Genomic DNA, 18,538 nt, shown 5'->3' with positions numbered 1-18,538 from the left:
AGACCCAGCCACTCACTCCGAATGATGGACTCCCCTTTACCATTTGCCAGTCACTAGTGGCCAGCATGTGACTGATGGTTAAGGGTAGTCCCAGTTACTGTGCATACGATCATTGGGCCTAATTCAGAGTTGATCGCAGCAGCAAATTTGTTAGCAGTTGGGCAAAACCATGGGAGTAATTCCAAGTTGATCGCAGCAGGAATTCTGTTAGTAGTTGGGCAAAACCATGTGCACTGCAGGGGGGCAGATATAACATGTGCAGAAAGAGTTAGATTTGGGTGTGGTGGGTTCAATCTGAAATCTAAATTGCAGTGTAAAAATAAAGCAGCCAGTATTTACCCTGCACAGAAACAAAATAACCCACCCAAATCTAACTCATTCTGCACATGTTATATCTTCCTCCCCTGCAGTGCACATGGTTTTACCCAACTGCTAAAAACTTTCCTGCTGCGATCAACTTGGAATTACCCCCCATGTGCACTGCAGGGGGGGAGGGGGGGCAGATATAACATGTGCAGAGAGAGTTAGATTTGGGTGGGGTGTGTTCAAACTGAAATCTAAATTGCAGTGGGAAAATAAAGCAGCCAGTATTTACCCTGCCTCACCCAAATCTAACTCTCTGCACATGTTATATCTGCCACACCTGCAGTGCACATGAGGGGTCAATCCGAGTTGATCTCTCGCTGGCTACTTTTTGCAGCACTGCGCTCAGATAGTCGCCGCCTATACTTTATTTTCGCTTTGCAAGTGTGCGAACGCCTGTGCAGCCGAGCTCTGCAAAAACATTTTGTGCAGTTTCTGAGTAGGTCTGAACTTATTCAGCGCTTGCGATCACTTCAGCCTGTCTGGTCCCGGAATTGACATCAGACACCCGCCCTGCAAACCCTTGGACACGCCTGCGTTTTTCCAAACACTCCCAGAAAACGGTCAGTTGACACCCATAAACGCCTTCTTCCTGTCAATCTTCTTGTGCGAATGGATTCTTCGTTAAATCCGTCGCTCAGCAACGATCCGCTTTGTACCCGTATGACACACCTGTGCATTGCGGTGCATACACATGCGCAGTAGTGACCTGATCGCTGCGCTGCGAAAAATGGCAGCGTGCGAACAGGTCGGAATGACCCCCATGGTTTTGCCCAACTGCTAACAAATTTGCTGCTGCGATCAACTCTGAATTACCCCCATAGACCTTTTGCATTGGATGTTCTTTGTGAGCGGGTATGTTGTATTTGAAGGGATTTATTTCTACGGAAGTTTGTTTACTTTTCAATATGGACTATTTCAGATTTAGGGGGAGATTCAAATGTTTGAAAAGTCGGTTGGGTGTCTGTTTTTTCCAGTCTATTAGATAGGAAAAAACAGACACCCAACTGACTTTTCAAACATTTGAATTCCCCCCCTAGAATCAAGAATATTTTATTTTATATTTAATAAAGTTGTGAACATAGGTTTGGGAGTCTTTTTAATTACATCTCGTTAACTATATCAGTCCCAACTGCTCAAGGGAGTCAGTCATGAGGAATCTAAATGCTTTTCAGTACAGACATGGTATCCTCTTCGAGGGATGAAAGGGAATTATTATTATTATTATTATTTTTTTCTTATAGCCTGTCTCCCTACAGTCACCATCCTGGGGCTGCTTTTCACTACTGCAGGGAGGACCTCACACTCATGGTCTCCCTGTAACAGTGGAAACAACCATAGGTTGTTCAGAAACGGAGTGAGTTAAGGATTTTTTAAATGGCCATGTTGCCCAGGTTTACCTATTTATTTTTTAGAATAATACAGCATCTATGGTCTGAGCAGAGGCAACTGTCAATCATTTGCAACTCTCTACTATTTAGCTCCCTGTGTTTGTTTGTTTTTGCAAATGGCTGACTGTTACCTGCACTCAGACCACAGATGCTGCCAATTCACTATTTTTTAATTGTTTTAAATTATTTGCTATTGCCTGCATCAGTCACTAAGTGTGAAGGTGGGTACACACTAACAGATATATCTGCAGATCAATTGTTCTGCAGATATATCTATGGACGGATCGAGCAGTGTGTTCAGCATACACACTGCTCGATCCGTCGGGGACTGACGTCATGAACTGTCAATCACCGCCGGCCGCCGCAGCATGTGTACGGGCGGTAGGCCGACCGCCCCGTACACACACAGCGACGCGCCAATATATCGGTAGATATATTGGCCGTCGGCTGTGCTGCGCGGCCGACGCGATACGTCTGTGAACGACGGAGTTCACAGACGTATCGGCCGTACACACTGGCCGACGGTCCCGCGACATATCGGCCGTTCAGGAGAACGGCCGATATATCGACCAGTGTGTACGGGCCTTAACACTTACATTTAGTGACTGATGCAGGCAATTGTAAGTGTTAAGGGTCCCATACACTAGAGAGATTATGCCCGATTTCAGCCCAATTCGGGCATTCAGCCCGATATATTGGGTGAAATCTGGCATTTTTGAGGTGTCTCCGGTCCGATCTGATGCGCGTTCCCGCGAGCATCGGATCTGATCCTCCAGATTGAATGTGCTGCACATTCAATCTGGTCCGACCTGGGGGCATGGCTGGGATCGCCCAGGATACATCGGATGCAAAAAGACAGCATCCGATGTATCTTGGGCAATCTTGCCCCCCGGGAGGCTGCCAGGGTGATCGCCTGCGATCGTCTCCGACATGCGGTCGGATAAGTGTATGGGGCCCTTTACATTTAGTGACTGATGCAGGCAATTGTAAGTGTTACTATTGCCTGCATCAGTCACTAACTGTAACGCTTACTATTACCTGTATCGGTCACTAAGTGTAACCTGTGGTCTCACCACAACCTGATATTTACAATGATTCATGTGAACATTATGTATGGAGAAAGCATTCTGCATGGGCTACGCAATGGCAGAAAATCCACCTAACATTAAGAGACAATATGACATTTGATTCATGTGTAGTGGTTATGTTTGCCGTCTACGGAAAATATCCATGTTCACCTCCGATTCCATTCTGTGCCTGTACACTATTCCAACATATTTCACTAGGAGTTCAAAAAACAATAATAAACCTTATAAATAAGTTCTATTTAAGGTTTGGATAATTATCTACTGCAATTACAAAAATTCAAAATGAGTTATTCAAGAGTATGAAGCTTTTAATGTTTCTTTCATGTCTGACATGACGTCAACACCACATTCAGTACATGCGATTTTTTTACAATTCTTTACCTGTTAACATTGTTATATAAGTGCACACATAAAATTGTCACATCAGTATAACATGTAATATTGTTTTAGTATAACTTTGTTACAGATTTGTTTTTGCCAACCACCCAATATTTTTTACAGCTTATAGCCGACATTCCAGGATGACAGATGGGCGTAGTATGTGATGTGTCATATGGGTCACACAATGGAATGACATTCACCAGCATAGCACATGTGACAGTGTGGAATAGAGATTGACACAGAAATTAGGGTAACACAGTGAATTGCTTATTGCAACTTGAAATCAAAGGCCACAGACACTGCCTCATACCCCACTCACCAAGACTGGCATGCATATGAATTTAGGATCTATAGGTCAAGGTCCACTCATGTTCGGTTAGCAATGTATTGTTATAAAAAAGTAGATTTGCATTGTCCTACTATTATTCTGTATAGGGCTGAAGAACGTGATGCTTTGCAAAGTAACTAGATTGATGAACAATATCATAATGTATTAGAGTGGCTAAAAATAAAGAAATATACTATAAAATAATAAGAATTTACTCACCAGTAATTCTATTTCTCGTAGTCCGTAGTGGATGCTGGGAACTCCGTAAGGACCATGGGGAATAGCGGGCTCCGAAGGAGACTGGGCACTCTAAAAAAGAATTAGGACTACCTGGTGTGCACTGGCTCCTCCCTCTATGCCCCTCCTCCAGACCTCAGTTAAGGAAACTGTGCCCGGAAGAGCTGACACAATAAGGAAGGGATTTGGAATCCCGGGTAAGACTCATACCAGCCACACCAATCACACCGTACAACTCGTGATACTATATCCAGTTAACAGTATGAACAAAAACTAATCCTCACGAACAGATGGCTCATAACAATAACCCTTTAGTTAGGCAATAACTATATACAAGTATTGCAGACAATCCGCACTTGGGATGGGCGCCCAGCATCCACTACGGACTACGAGAAATAGAATTACCGGTGAGTAAATTCTTATTTTCTCTGACGTCCTAGTGGATGCTGGGAACTCCGTAAGGACCATGGGGATTATACCAAAGCTCCCAAACGGGCGGGAGAGTGCGGATGACTCTGCAGCACCGAATGAGCAAACTCAAGGTCCTCCTCAGCCAGGGTATCAAACTTGTAGAATTTTGCAAATGTGTTTGAACCCGACCAAGTAGCAGCTCGGCAAAGTTGTAAAGCCGAGACCCCTCGGGCAGCCGCCCAAGAAGAGCCCACTTTCCTCGTGGAATAGGCTTTTACAGATTTAGGATGCGGCAGTCCAGCCGCAGAATGTGCAAGCTGAATCGTGCTACAGATCCAGTGAGCAATAGTCTGCTTCGAAGCAGGAGCACCCAGCTTGTTGGGTGCATACAGGATAAATAGCGAGTCAGTTTTCCTGACTCCAGCCGTCCTGGAAACATATATTTTTAGGGCCCTGACTACGTCCAGTAACTTGGAATCCTCGAAGTCCCGAGTAGCCGCAGACACCACAATAGGTTGGTTCACATTAAAAGCTGAAACCACCTTAGGGAGGAATTGGGAACGAGTCCTCAATTCCGCCCTATCCATATGAAAAATCAGATAAGGGCTTTTACAAGACAAAGCCGCCAATTCTGATACACGCCTGGCCGACGCCAAGGCCAACAGCATGACCACTTTCCATGTGAGGTATTTTAGCTCCACGGTTTTAAGTGGCTCAAACCAATGCGACTTTAGGAAATCCAACACCACGTTGAGATCCCACGGTGCCACTGGAGGCACAAAAGGGGGCTGAATATGCAGCACTCCTTTAACAAAAGTCTGAACTTCAGGCAGTGAAGCCAGTTCTTTTTGGAAGAAAATCGACAGAGCCGAGATCTGGACCTTAATGGAACCCAATTTTAGGCCCATAGTCACTCCTGACTGTAGGAAGTGCAGAAATCGACCGAGCTGAAATTCCTCCGTTGGGGCCTTCCTGGCCTCACACCAAGAAACATATTTTCGCCATATGCGGTGATAATGTCGTATGGTCACATCTTTCCTAGCTTTAATCAGCGTAGGAATGACTTCCTCCGGAATGCCCTTTTCTTTTAGGATCCGGTGTTCAACCGCCATGCCGTCAAACGCAGCCGCGGTAAGTCTTGGAACAGACAGTGCCCCTGCTGCAGCAGGTCCTGTCTGAGCGGCAGAGGCCATGGGTCCTCTGAGATTATTTCTTGAAGTTCTGGGTACCAAGCTCTTCTTGGCCAATCCGGAACCACAAGTATAGTTCTTACTCCTCTCCTTCTTATTATTCTCAGTACCTTGGGTATGAGAGGCAGAGGAGGGAACACATAAACCGACTGGTACACCCACGGTGTCACTAGAGCGTCCACAGCTATCGCCTGAGGGTCCCTTGACCTGGCGCAATATCTTTTTAGCTTTTTGTTGAGGCGGGACGCCATCATGTCCACCTGTGGCCTTTCCCAACGGTGTACAATCATTTGGAAGACTTCTGGATGAAGTCCCCACTCTCCCGGGTGGAGGTCGTGCCTGCTGAGGAAGTCTGCTTCCCAGTTGTCCACTCCCGGAATGAACACTGCTGACAGTGCTAACAGATGATTTTCCGCCCATCGGAGAATCCTTGTGGCTTCTGCCATCGCCATCCTGCTTCTTGTGCCGCCCTGACGGTTTACATGGGCGACCGCCGTGATGTTGTCTGACTGGATCAGCACCGGCTGGTGTTGAAGCAGGGGTCTTGCCTGACTTAGGGCATTGTTAATGGCCCTTAGTTCCAGAATATTTATGTGTAGGAAAGTCTCCTGACTCGTCCATAGTCCTTGGAAGTTTCTTCCCTGTGTGACTGCCCCCCAACCTCGAAGGCTGGCATCCGTGGTCACCAGGATCCAGTCCTGTATGCCGAATCTGCGGCCCTCTAGAAGATGAGCACTCTGCAGCCACCACAACAGCGACACCCTGGTCCTTGGAGACAGGGTTATCAGCCGATGCATCTGAAGATGCGATCCGGACCATTTGTCCAACAGATCCCACTGAAAGATCCTTGCATGGAACCTTCCGAATGGAATTGCTTCGTAAGAAGCTACCATCTTTCCCAGGACTCGCGTGTAGTGGTGCACCGACACCTGTTTTGGTTTTAGGAGGTCTCTGACTAGAGATGACAACTCCTTGGCCTTCTCCTCCGGGAGAAACACCTTTTTCTGTTCTGTGTCCAGAACCATCCCCATGAACAGTAGACGCGTTGTAGGAACCAGCTGCGACTTTGGAATATTCAGGATCCAGCCGTGCTGTTGTAGCACTTCCCGAGCTAGTGCTACTCCGATCAACAACTGTTCCCTGGACTTCGCCTTTATAAAGGAGATCGTCCAAGTACGGGATAATTATAACTCCCTTTTTTCGAAGGAGTATCATCATTTCGGCCATTACCTTGGTAAATACCCTTGGTGCCGTGGACAGACAAAACGGCAACGTCTGGAATTGGTAATGACAGTCCTGTACCACAAATCTGAGGTACTCCTGGTGAGGAGGGTAAATGGGGACATGCAGGTAAGCATCCTTGATGTCCAGTGATACGATGTAATCCCCTTCGTCCAGGCTTGCAATAACCGCCCTGAGCGATTCCATTTTGAACTTGAACCTTCTTATATAAAAGTGTTCAAGGATTTCAAATTTAAAATGGGTCTCACCGAACCGTCCGGTTTCGGTACCACAAACATTGTGGAATAGTAACCCCGTCCCTGTTGAAGGAGGGGTACTTTGGTTATCACCTGCTGGGAGTACAGCTTGTAAATCGCCTCCAGCACCGCCTCCCTGTCTAGGAGAGTAGTTGGCAAGGCTGATTTGAGGAAACGGCGAGGGGGAGACGTCTCGAATTCCAGCTTGTACCCCTGAGATACCACTTGTAGAATCCAGGGATCCACCCGTGAGCGAACCCACTGGTCACTGAAGTTCCGGAGACGGGCCCCCACCGCACCTGGCTCCACCTGTGGAGCCCCAGCGTCATGCGGTGGACTTAGAGGAAGCGGGAGAGGACTTTTGTTCCTGGGAACTTGCTGTTTGGTGCAGCTTTTTCCCCCTACCTCTGCCTCTGGGCAGAAAGGACTGTACCTGATAATACGGTGCTTTCTTTGGCTGTGAGGGAACATGGGGTAAAAATGTCGACTTCCCAGCCGTCGCTGTGGAAACGAGGTCCGAGAGACCATCCCCAAATAATTCCTCACCCTTGTAAGGCAAAACCTCCATGTGCCTTTTAGAATCCGCATCACCTGTCCACTGCCGAGTCCATAATACTCTCCTGGCAGAAATGGACATTGCATTTATTCTAGATACCAGTTGGCAAATATCCCTCTGTGCATCTCTCATGTATAAGACTACGTCTTTAATATGCTCTACAGTTAGCAATATAGTGTCCCTGTCAAGAGTATCAATGTTATCAGACAGGGAATCTGACCACGCAGCTGCAGCACTGCACATCCATGCTGAAGCAATAGCCGGTCTCAGTATAATACCCGAGTGTGTATATACAGACTTCAGGATAGCCTCCTGCTTTCTATCCGCAGGCTCCTTTAGGGCGGCCGTATCCGGGGACGGTAGCGCCACCTTCTTTGACAAGCGTGTGAGCGCTTTATCCACCCTAGGGGATGTCTCCCAACGTATCCTATCCTCTGGCGGGAAAGGGTACGCCCTTAGTAACTTTTTGGAAATTACCAGTTTCTTATCGGGGGAAAGCCACGCTTCATCACACACTTCATTTAACTCTTCAGAAGGGGGAAAAACCACAGGTTGCTTTTTCTCCCCAAACATAATACCCTTTTTTGTGGTACCAGGGTTAATGTCAGAAATGTGCAACACATTTTTCATTGCCGTAATCATGTAACGGATGGCCCTATTGGAATGTACACTAGTCTCATCGTCGTCGACACTGGAGTCAGTATCCGTGTCAACATCTGTGTCTGCCATCTGAGGTAGCGGGCGTTTTTGAGCCCCTGATGGCTTTTGAGACGCCTGGGCAGGCACGGACTGAGAAGCCGGCTGTCCCACATCTGCTATGTCATCAAACCTCTTATGTAAGGAGTTGACACTGTCACGTAATTCCTTCCACATATCCATCCACTCAGGTGTCGACCCCGCAGGGGGTGACATCACATTTATCGGCACCTGCTCCGCCTCCACATAAGCCTCCACATCAAACATGTCGACACAGGCGTACCGACACTCCGCACACACACACAGGGAATGCTCTGACTGAGGACAGGACCCCACAAAGTCCTTTGGGGAGACAGAGAGAGAGTATGCCAGCACACACCACAGCGCTATAAATCACAGGGATGTACACTATAATGAGTGATTTTACCCTATAGCAGCTATATATATATTATTTGCGCCTAAATTTAGTGCCCCCCCCCCTCTCTTTTTTACCCTATTGAGCCTGGAAACTGCAGGGGAGAGCCTGGGGAGCGTCCTTCCAGCGGAGCTGTGAGGAAATGGCGCCAGTGTGCTGAGGGAGATAGCCCCGCCCCCTTCACGGCAGACTTCTCCCGCTTTTTTTATGGAAATATGGCAGGGGATTTTACACATATATAGTCTTAATGACTATATTATGTGTATTTTTGCCAATGTAAGGTAACCTTATTGCAGCCCAGGGCGCCCCCCCCCAGCGCCCTGCACCCATCAGTGACCGGAGTGTGAGGTGTGCAAGGGGAGCAATGGCGCACAGCTGCAGTGCTGTGCGCTACCTTAATGAAGACCGGAGTCTTCAGCCGCCGATTTCCTGGACGTCTTCTTGCTTCTGGCTCTGCAAGGGGGACGGCGGCGCGGCTCCGGGACCGGACGACCGAGGCTGGGCCTGTGTTCGATCCCTCTGGAGCTAATGGTGTCCAGTAGCCTAGAAGCCCAAGCTAGCTGCAAGCAGGTAGGTTCGCTTCTCTCCCCTAAGTCCCTCGTAGCAGTGAGTCTGTTGCCAGCAGATCTCACTGAAAATAAAAAACCTAAATATACTTTCTTTTCTAGAAGCTCAGGAGAGCCCCTAGTGTGCATCCAGCTCGAGCCGGGCACAGATTCTAACTGAGTTCTGGAGGAGGGGCATAGAGGGAGGAGCCAGTGCACACCAGGTAGTCCTAATTCTTTCTTAGAGTGCCCAGTCTCCTTCGGAGCCCGCTATTCCCCATGGTCCTTACGGAGTTCCCAGCATCCACTAGGACGTCAGAGAAATAACATTAGCACAGAACTATTGTAAAGACCGGAACAGCTGCATTTTAATTAAAATAATATGGGGATAAAAAGACTAGCATAATTAATAGGAGACATAGCCCAAATCATCTAATTATAAGAGGTCTACAATAGGATCCTAGAAAACTTTGGAACATTTAATATTATGATTAAAGAGTGTCGCAAAACTGCTCATTTTACAGATAAGCTACTAGTAAACCACAGGGAAACAGATGCTGAGACACAACCAGGGTGACATATGGACAATGCACAAAATAACAAGATAATACAAAAAATTGCTATATGAACACATGTATATACCTAGGTGACAACGGCAAATGTCAGAGACACAGCCTGCTTGTTATCTGTAGACATTACATGAATGGCCTTCGGACAAATATAGTCAAATGAATTGTCATTTACACAAAGATGAAACAGGTTACATACATTATACAATCATGTCCACGTCTTATATAAGGAAGAGCCTGATCGCTAGATATCAAAACCAGACTTCATTTTATTTTGCGCATCCGTATTGTTACCAAGATAGGAACCCTGCAAAGTCGCACCTGCATACAATGTTATTAAAACTATAGCGTATGTCTGCTGTTATGCCCACTCTGAACTTTAGGGTAGATGTAACAACTAGTGATATTCTTGTTATCACACGTTACGAATGATAAATGGTGCTCCAGACAATCAGCTGCTAAGTGTCATTTTTCAAACACGTGACAAGAGCTGATTGGCTGGAGCACCATTTCTCATTCACAAAGAGTGATAAGAATATCCCTCATTGTTAAATCTGCCCATTTATTTCTCATTCCTCCTTTTCCTGAAAATGTTTTGTGGATGTTACTGGGCTGGTTTCATAACATACAGCTGCATTGCCTACTTCCATGTCCAGCTATTTATATTTCACTTATACTATAACATTTGAACTTTGTGTTTTTCTCTATTTTAACTTTTAAATAAACAACCAACATAATAACATATAGAATATGCCAGAAATAATTCCATATATTTGATTTAGGACCAGGGGGTCATTGACATTAGAACTACTTAGGACGAAGCCATGAAAATATTATACATTAATTTTCTACTTATTTGTTTGTTTTCATCTGGCTGGTCAATAACCCAATCAAAACAGTTAAAGATTTTGGTAGTCATCATTATACAGTGCTAAAGTATTGTTTTGGGCAACACGAACCTTGTGAAAAAAAGGTTGCATTATATATCCAAGTATACCCAAATGATAAATTCCATCCACACAATCACTGTATTATACAGCACTGACCCTAAGTTATGTGTGATCGGCAACGCAAGTAATCCAAAGAGGACACATGAACACCACTAGCACAAATACATGTAGTATCCTTTGACATGTGAATGGCAATTTATAAAGCACCAGAGGGTACATTCAGTGGCAACAAATGACTCACTGATAGCAGTAATGGACTGCAAAGGAGAACTATCACTGCCATAAAATGATGTGCCACTGTACTGTAGTGACTCAACGATGGAGAGTGCACTTTCCCGAAATGGGATATCCTGGGTTTGTCTCCCGTCATCTGAAAATGTCATCGTCCCACAACATGAAAAGGGCTTTGTGCAACACGCTGAAATACATGATTAACCCCTCACTTGACTCTTCAAAACAGACTTGTGGAACTCTGCACTGACTTACATAAAATGACAAGGCTTATGAGTAACGTGGTGATGCAGGCACCATTTGAGGTTATGCCTGCAGAGGCTGTGGCCTCCTGCTCCCATAATCAGGACTATTCCACATATCTGGGTCAGGGCAGATTTTAGTGACAGATGTTCCTGCACTGGCTGTTCTGTCACACCAAGCGTTATCTTCTCTTTCATCCATATGACACCAGACACACACAGACCACAAAATCACTGTGATGTAGCCAAAAGTCCACACAACAGAATTCCTCAATCAAAAAATGCCTAGACTCCATCTCTCCATTCTCAACACTAACAAATATTGTAGTTGCTGTACTGATAATCAGTATACGTGTATTACACCTGCTTGTATACACACTCAGTCACGTGTTTAAATGTACACTTCACACATTTGAAATGGTGGGAATCAAGCAAGAGGAGAGATGCAATCAATGCATCCATATAACCTCTGTATTGATATTTCCAAGTAGAAATGTTTTGTCATAAAAAGAGCTGATTAAGAACATTACAAGCAAACACGCAGATCTCTGGTTAACAGCTACAGAGATTACAATACAGCAGACTACTGAACAATTACTTAAAAGGTTTGCTGCATTTTATTCTAACAGGAAGGAGTCTCTGTTGCTATAAATAAAATGTAGAACCACTAAATGAAAGTTAGCAGTTCTAATTCAAAAATAAATAAACTGACCTGCTTGAAATGTACAAAATATATTTATCATTAGTATATTTTAAATAAATAAATAAATAAATAAATAAATATAAAAACTATTTTATGCTCCGGCACTGGGCACTGCCCCGGCTATGGGGCTGACTTGCTCAGGTGCCCTCCTCCAGGGACAAGACCCATATGGATAACGATGGGGAATGATGAGGCAGCACTCAGTCTTGAAACAGCTTAAAACTGATATGCACTGTTTCAAGACTCTGAGTGCCGCCTCATCATTCCCCGTCGTGTGTGTGTGTGTGTGTGTGTGTGTGTGTGTGTGTATGTATATATATATATATATATATATATATATATATATATATATATATATATATATATTATATATATATAGTACGAATGGTGTAATGGATAGCATTACTGCCTCACAACACTGAGGTCATGGGTTAAATTCCCACCATAGCCCTAACTGTGTGGAGTTTGTATATTCTCCCCATACTTGTGTGGGTTTCCTTCGGGTACTGTGGTTTCATCCCACAATCTAAAAATATTCTGGTAGGTTAATTGGATCCCAGCAAAAATGAACGTGTGTGTGTGTGTGTTTGTGTGTGTGTGTGTGTGTGTGTGTACATGTGGCAGGGAATATAGAATGTAAGCTCCACTGGGGCAGGGACTGATGTGAATTGCCAAATTATTCTCTGTAAAGTTCTGCGGAATGTGTGTGTGCTATATAAATAACTGGTAGTAATTATATATTATTTTATTTTTTACACACACACACGATAAACGAGGGTAGTTCTGGATTGGGAGAAGATTTGACAAGTTATTAGGAGTTAGTATGGGTTGAGTATGACTGTCTTTCACATAACTATATCCCGTTAGTGTATATGGAGAAAGGGGTTTCCTATAGGGTGGGGCTCTAGAGAGTAAAAGGAGGAGATACGGTATAAGGAATGTTACACTGACAAAAAAGGATGTCACAGAGCTAATGCTCTATGGAATCTTCTGTTTCGCCACATACAGTATTAATGTACTGTCATCTTGACTTGTTCAACATGTCTATTTTTGCAAAGTGCTACAGAATATGTTAGAGCTAGACAACCAGCAATGCAACTGTAGACTTTATCCCACTGGGCTACTGGGGTTTTCTTCCCCCCCACTATAAGTGCTGAGGTTTTGCTTTGTTTTTGTATAATAACATTGTGCTCAGTCCCCTGCAGAAAATGCTGCTGCTCTGCTTACAAATAGTTACTGGACCGAGAATGCGAACTGTATAATTGGAATACTGTAGGCTACATCTGAGTGAATAGGGCTCAGCAGCACTGGCCCCATCTTCCTTCCAAATATTGCCAGACATACCACAAATACCGGACATACTGACAGCAGCACCGCACACACACATTACCCAAAGGGAATGCCTGGCATGGGCCGGCTGGGACCCAGATGCAGGGGAGAGGACGGGTATGCGGGATGGGAGGTGTGTGGGTGCTGTGGGGAGGGGGGCTGTTACTGGCACCGGGGGAGATGGCACCTCCTGTTGGGGTGATTAGGAGCAGGCAGTGTGTGGGGCGGGGGAAGGGATGCGGGATGTGTGGCAGGCGCGGTGCTACTGCGGGATACCCGGCGCTGACAGCAGTATAGTACGCTCAGTTACCCCGTTCTCTGTTCCCGAAGATCTCAGGCCGTGTCCTGACAGCAGGGCGAGACATCCAGAGGGTGTAAGAGACAGCCAGGCAGCTCAGGCTGATGAGACGTCATTAGAATAGTGGTTGCTCAGTCCGGAGACGCCCGCTGATGTATCCAAAGACAGCGGGAAGAGAGGCACCTCAGGCCTGGGAGCCGGGAATCCGTACACAGCCCGGGTGAGACATGCAGAGGGAGCTGGCATGGGCCTTACACAGACGGAGGAGGAGGCCCTTTCCTCAGATACAGCCTGGAGAGGCCGGGGACTCGCAGGCACTCAGCTCGCCTGGGCGGGGAGGGGGGACCCTGGCGAGACGGCTCACAGATGTCTCTCCCAATCCCAGCAGGAAGAGACCCCGGAGACAGCGGCAGGAGAGAGACAGAGACTGCAGGATGTGACTGCAGGGCGGAGAGAGGGGAGGGGGTGGGGGAACAGCCCAAGCAGGCGTGTTCAGAGAGAGACAGAGATTTACTACAGGGGTAGACAGAGAGAGCGGCCACAGACGCGGATCTGCGCTGAGACAGAGGCGACCTCTAATAGCCGCAGAGACAACCCTGACAGCCGCGGATGGCACACAGAGACAGCCGGGCAGGGAGCGGCAAATTATGGGCACCGCCGGCCTCCTCCCGTGCTCGCCACCATCAGCACAAGACGCGGAGGCGCTGGGAAGGGAGCGCTGACCCTGAGGAGGGGACGGTGCTCCCGCACACACAGGCTGCTGCTAAGTGACAGGAGAGTGCGGGCGCTGCGGGGAGCGCCGGTGTAAATGTACACATGGAGATATCAAAGGGACACGCGGGTGACAATAGGGACAGGGCTGCTCCTCGTTCCTCTAAGCCGCAGAATGTCCAGCAGCAGCAGCAGCAGCCATGGCATATATCGTATACTGCACACCAAGGCAGTAATAATCACAATATGAAACTGCCTTCACAATGGCCCTCATTCCGAGTTGTTCGCTCGGTATTTTTCATCGCATCGCAGTGAAAATCCGCTTAGTACGCATGCGCAATGTTCGCACTGCGACTGCGCCAAGTAACTTTACTATGAAGAAAGTATTTTTACTCACGGCTTTTTCTTCGCTCCGGCGAACGTAATGTGATTGACAGGAAATGGGTGTTACTGGGCGGAAACACGGCGTTTCAGGGGCGTGTGGCTGAAAACGCTACCGTTTCCGGAAAAAACGCAGGAGTGGCCGGGGAAACGGTGGGAGTGCCTGGGCGAACGCTGGGTGTGTTTGTGACGTCAACCAGGAACGACAAGCACTGAAATGATCGCACAGGCAGAGTAAGTCTGGAGCTACTCTGAAACTGCTAAGTAGTTAGTAATCGCAATATTGCGAATACATCGGTCGCAATTTTAAGAAGCTAAGATTCACTCCCAGTAGGCGGCGGCTTAGCGTGTGTAACTCTGCTACATTCGCCTTGCGAGCGAACAACTCGGAATGAGGGCCAATGTACATAGGCTTCTGAATTATAAATAGTGCTTTGTGCTCTTAGGTTCGGCTTATACACAGACACTTTTTTTAGGAGTGCAAGGAGCACTGGTGTGAGAAGGAAGCATCATTTTCATGCTTCTGCCCAATTCATTTTGCTTCCTGCATGTCCTCAAAAAGGTGACAGTATTCTTATCTGGGGAGGAGGAATAATTCCTCATAAGTTTCACCTAAAACGTGATGATTTTGTTTCAGCTTACCCAATTCTGAGACATGGAGTCATATTTTCAGAGTAGCCACATTTCGTTAGTGGTAGCTGTAGATTTTGCCCCCTTTTCTTGTACAAACTATCATACATATCCTTATGCTATATGCACTTTAGCAGACAAATCCTGACATTTTAGTATTATGAAATCTAGAAGCCATTTAAATCAAGTAATGAAAAAAAATGGCATTACTTCAAATCAATCTTCTTTATGCTGCAAACCACACCTGAAAAACCTACAAAGCTAGCTTCCTAAAACCGCTTCTTAAGGGCGCCTCATTATTGGCGCACTCCTGAAAATGTGCCAAAATAGCTACTCTGTGTACAGAGTCCTAAGGCAAAGTCGAGACACAATTGTGATTTTTAGGATTATGGTGGACATTCCGAGTTGATCGCTAGCTGCCGTTGTTCGCAGCGCATCGATCAGGCATTTCTGTGCATGCGTATGCATCGCAATGCGCACGCATGACGTACGGGTACAAAGACAATTGTTGTTTTGCACAGGTTCTAGCGAAGTTTTCAGTCGCACTGACGGCCGCAAGAAGATTGACAGGAAAGGGGCGTTTCTGGGTGCCAACTGACCGTTTTCAGGGAGTGTTTGCAAAAACGCAGGCGTGTCTGAAAAAACGCAGGCGTGGCTGGGCGTTCGCTAGGCAGTTGTATGACGTCAAATCCGGACACGAATAGGCTGAAGTGATCGCAAGCGCTGAGTAGGTTCAGAGCTACTCTGGAACTGCACAAACTGTTTTTGCAGAGCTCGGCTGCACATGCGTTCGCACTTCTGCTAAGCTAAAATACACTCCCCAGTGGGCGGCAGCATAGCGCTTGCACGGCTGCTAAAACTAGCTAGCGAGCGATCAACTCGGAATGACCCCCTATATTTCCAATGCTGCTTTTGACAGCTATCATTGGCTAGTTTACAAGAGAGGAGTGGGCGTTTATTGCCCTGGATGGCAGCAGCCAATTCTAAGCCACATCCTATGACTGTAAATGGCCACTCCTCTTTTCAAGTGCTATTAAATCCCTGTTATAAATGTATGTAAGTTTGGCTGTGTATATCACTGAGAATTACAATTCCCCAATATTGTTAATTTGCTTATGTATCTCTATGGGGTGCGAGTAAAATTTGTCAGTAATGGTGACCATGAGGTGCTGACGTTCCGACCAATCCCTCAGCACTTTACAGACTTCTGAGAATGGAACATCTCCCCTTTTTATACTGTAAGGGACAAAATACCCACTGTTGCTTAATAAAAACATACATAAAGGGGTTGAGTTTGGCTGACTGGCGGTCGGGAGACCATCGGTCACCATACCTATGGCGGGATCCCAGTTGTTAGGTGGTCGGCTGGGGGGGGAGGGGGTGGTGGGGGGGCGCAACAAAAGCCCCTTGTGGGCTCGCTGTGCTCACCACAGGTCCTATTACCACTCTATGGGTGTCGTGGACACCCACGAGTGGCAATAGTCCCTGTTAACTGGTCGGAATCCCGGTGTCAGTGTAGTGACCGGCAGTCTCCTGACTTTGGTCACATAACCGCATCCCACATAAAGTCACTTTTAAGTCCCATGCATAGCTTAGTGATGTCATCAGTGAAATTTAGTGTGTTGTGAAGTCACTTGTATTAGATGACTCATTGTCAAAGTATCTAGTTGTGAGGATTACCTTTTATAAGCAACTTGTGTTCCAAGAGGAAACTTTTGTAGTACATGAAATTATGTATCATCTACTATTAAACTAAACTGGTGTAAGACGGTTGGTAGGTTATACTCATCAGTGTTGAAGAGTGGGCCCGATTCATGTTTGTAAGTACAACAAAAAAGCATGCAACTGGGCAAAACCATGTTGCACTGCAGGTGGGGCAGATGTAACGAGTAGAGAGAGTTAGATTTGGGTGGGGTGTGTTCAAACTGAAATCTAAATTGCAGTGTAAAATGTAGCTAACATTTTTAGGTTACATGCACAAGCAGCCAGTATTTACCGTGCACAGAAAAAAATCTAACCCACCCAAATCACTGGGCATTTCACATACTGTATTACATCTAGTATTTTACAGTGTGATGGATCACCAGCAGCTGAGTAGTCTGGGCTCTATATTGCAGACTCTGTTATGCATAGCAAGTGATTTTCAGTTCACTTCTCAATTTATTCTGGTTGCCTTTCTTTGACACCATCTCAAGTTTGTTTTCAGATGTATTTTTTATATGACATTCCCCTATTTGGCTCCAGAGGCTCATCAGTTAGGCAAATACCAACATTTTGGAACAGATTTGTAGGAATTCAATTCTCACCAGGTACTCAATTATTTCCCGTTATAGGGGATGTGAGTGGTGTTGCGTGGAGCCATGGCACCCGGAACAGGTACGCTATGACGCCTCCCCATCCCCTGTACTTCACTGACAAAAGTGAAGTGTTATCCTTGCTCTATAATCTACGTTACACCTTGTAGTCTGGCCGGTCTGCTTCATCTCTGTTGCTTCTCAGGAGCAGGACGGGGTGCTTGCATCACTCTACATTTTCTCCTACGTCCTAAGAGGATGCTGGGGACTCCATAAGGACCATGGGGTGTAGACGGGCTCCGCAGGAGACATGGGCACACTATAAGACTTTGAATGGGTGTGCACTGGCTCCTCCCTCTATGCCCCTCCTCCAGACTTCAGTTAGACTTTGTGCCCAGGAGTGACTGGACACACACTCGGGGAGCTCTACAGAGTTTCTCTAAAAGACTTTATGTTAGGTTTTTTATTTTCAGGTAGACCTGCTGACTACAGGCTCCCTGCATCGTGGGACTGAGGGGAGAGAAGTCAGACCTACTTCTTCTTAGTTCAAGGGCTCTGCTTCTTAGGCTACTGGACACCATTAGCTCCAGAGGGTTTGATCACTTGGTTCGCCTAGCTGCTTGTTCCCGGAGCCGCGCCGTCACCCCCCTCACAGAAGCCAGAAGAAAGAAGCCAGGTGAGTAGGTGAAGAACCGAAGACTTCAGGACGGCAGAAGACTTCAGTAACGGAGGTAACTCGCAGCGGTCACGCTGCGCTCCATGCTCCCACACACCAACGGCACTCGCAGGGTGCAGGGCGCTGGGGGGGAGCGTCCTGGGCAGCAAGTTACTAGAAGTTGTTAAGACTGCTAAATAGGGGCAGACTCTCTCCCTGGGCACCGTTACGATACCCCCGCCAGACATTGCAGCGGTCACGCCGTGCGCCATGGCTCCCACACGCCGGCGGTTGGTACGAGAGTGCAGGGCGCTAGGGAGGGAGCGCCCTGGGCAGCAGTATATATATATATATATATATATATATAATTTGGGGGTGACAGTGCATCTATACAGTGTCTTAACACTGTATAGAGACCCCGTTGACAGACAGGACTGTATATTATTTGCGGGCTGGAGCGCGCCGG

The 18,538-nt window shown here is 46.6% G+C and overlaps 1 protein-coding gene across 5 annotated transcripts in view; it reads right to left on the bottom strand.

Moving 5' to 3' along the window:
- Positions 1–14,152, bottom strand: part of MYO9A (myosin IXA) — a 220,181-nt gene extending 206,029 nt beyond the window's left edge. For 3 of the 5 annotated variants that reach the window (XM_063926497.1, XM_063926501.1, XM_063926500.1), the window contains exon 1: positions 13,414–14,151. The gene's annotated coding sequence lies outside the window, so the exon portion shown is untranslated. Of the gene's footprint in view, positions 1–13,413 lie in introns of all 5 variants that reach the window. The other 2 variants (XM_063926498.1, XM_063926499.1) reach the window with 2 other exon arrangements.
- Between the last annotated feature and the right edge of the window lie 4,386 nt (positions 14,153–18,538).

This window comes from Pseudophryne corroboree, chromosome 6 (genome assembly GCF_028390025.1).
Source record: "Pseudophryne corroboree isolate aPseCor3 chromosome 6, aPseCor3.hap2, whole genome shotgun sequence".
NCBI lineage: Eukaryota > Metazoa > Chordata > Amphibia > Anura > Myobatrachidae > Pseudophryne > Pseudophryne corroboree.
Note: the sequence above shows the minus strand (reverse complement) of the source record. Positions and strands in the feature narration are given on the sequence as shown.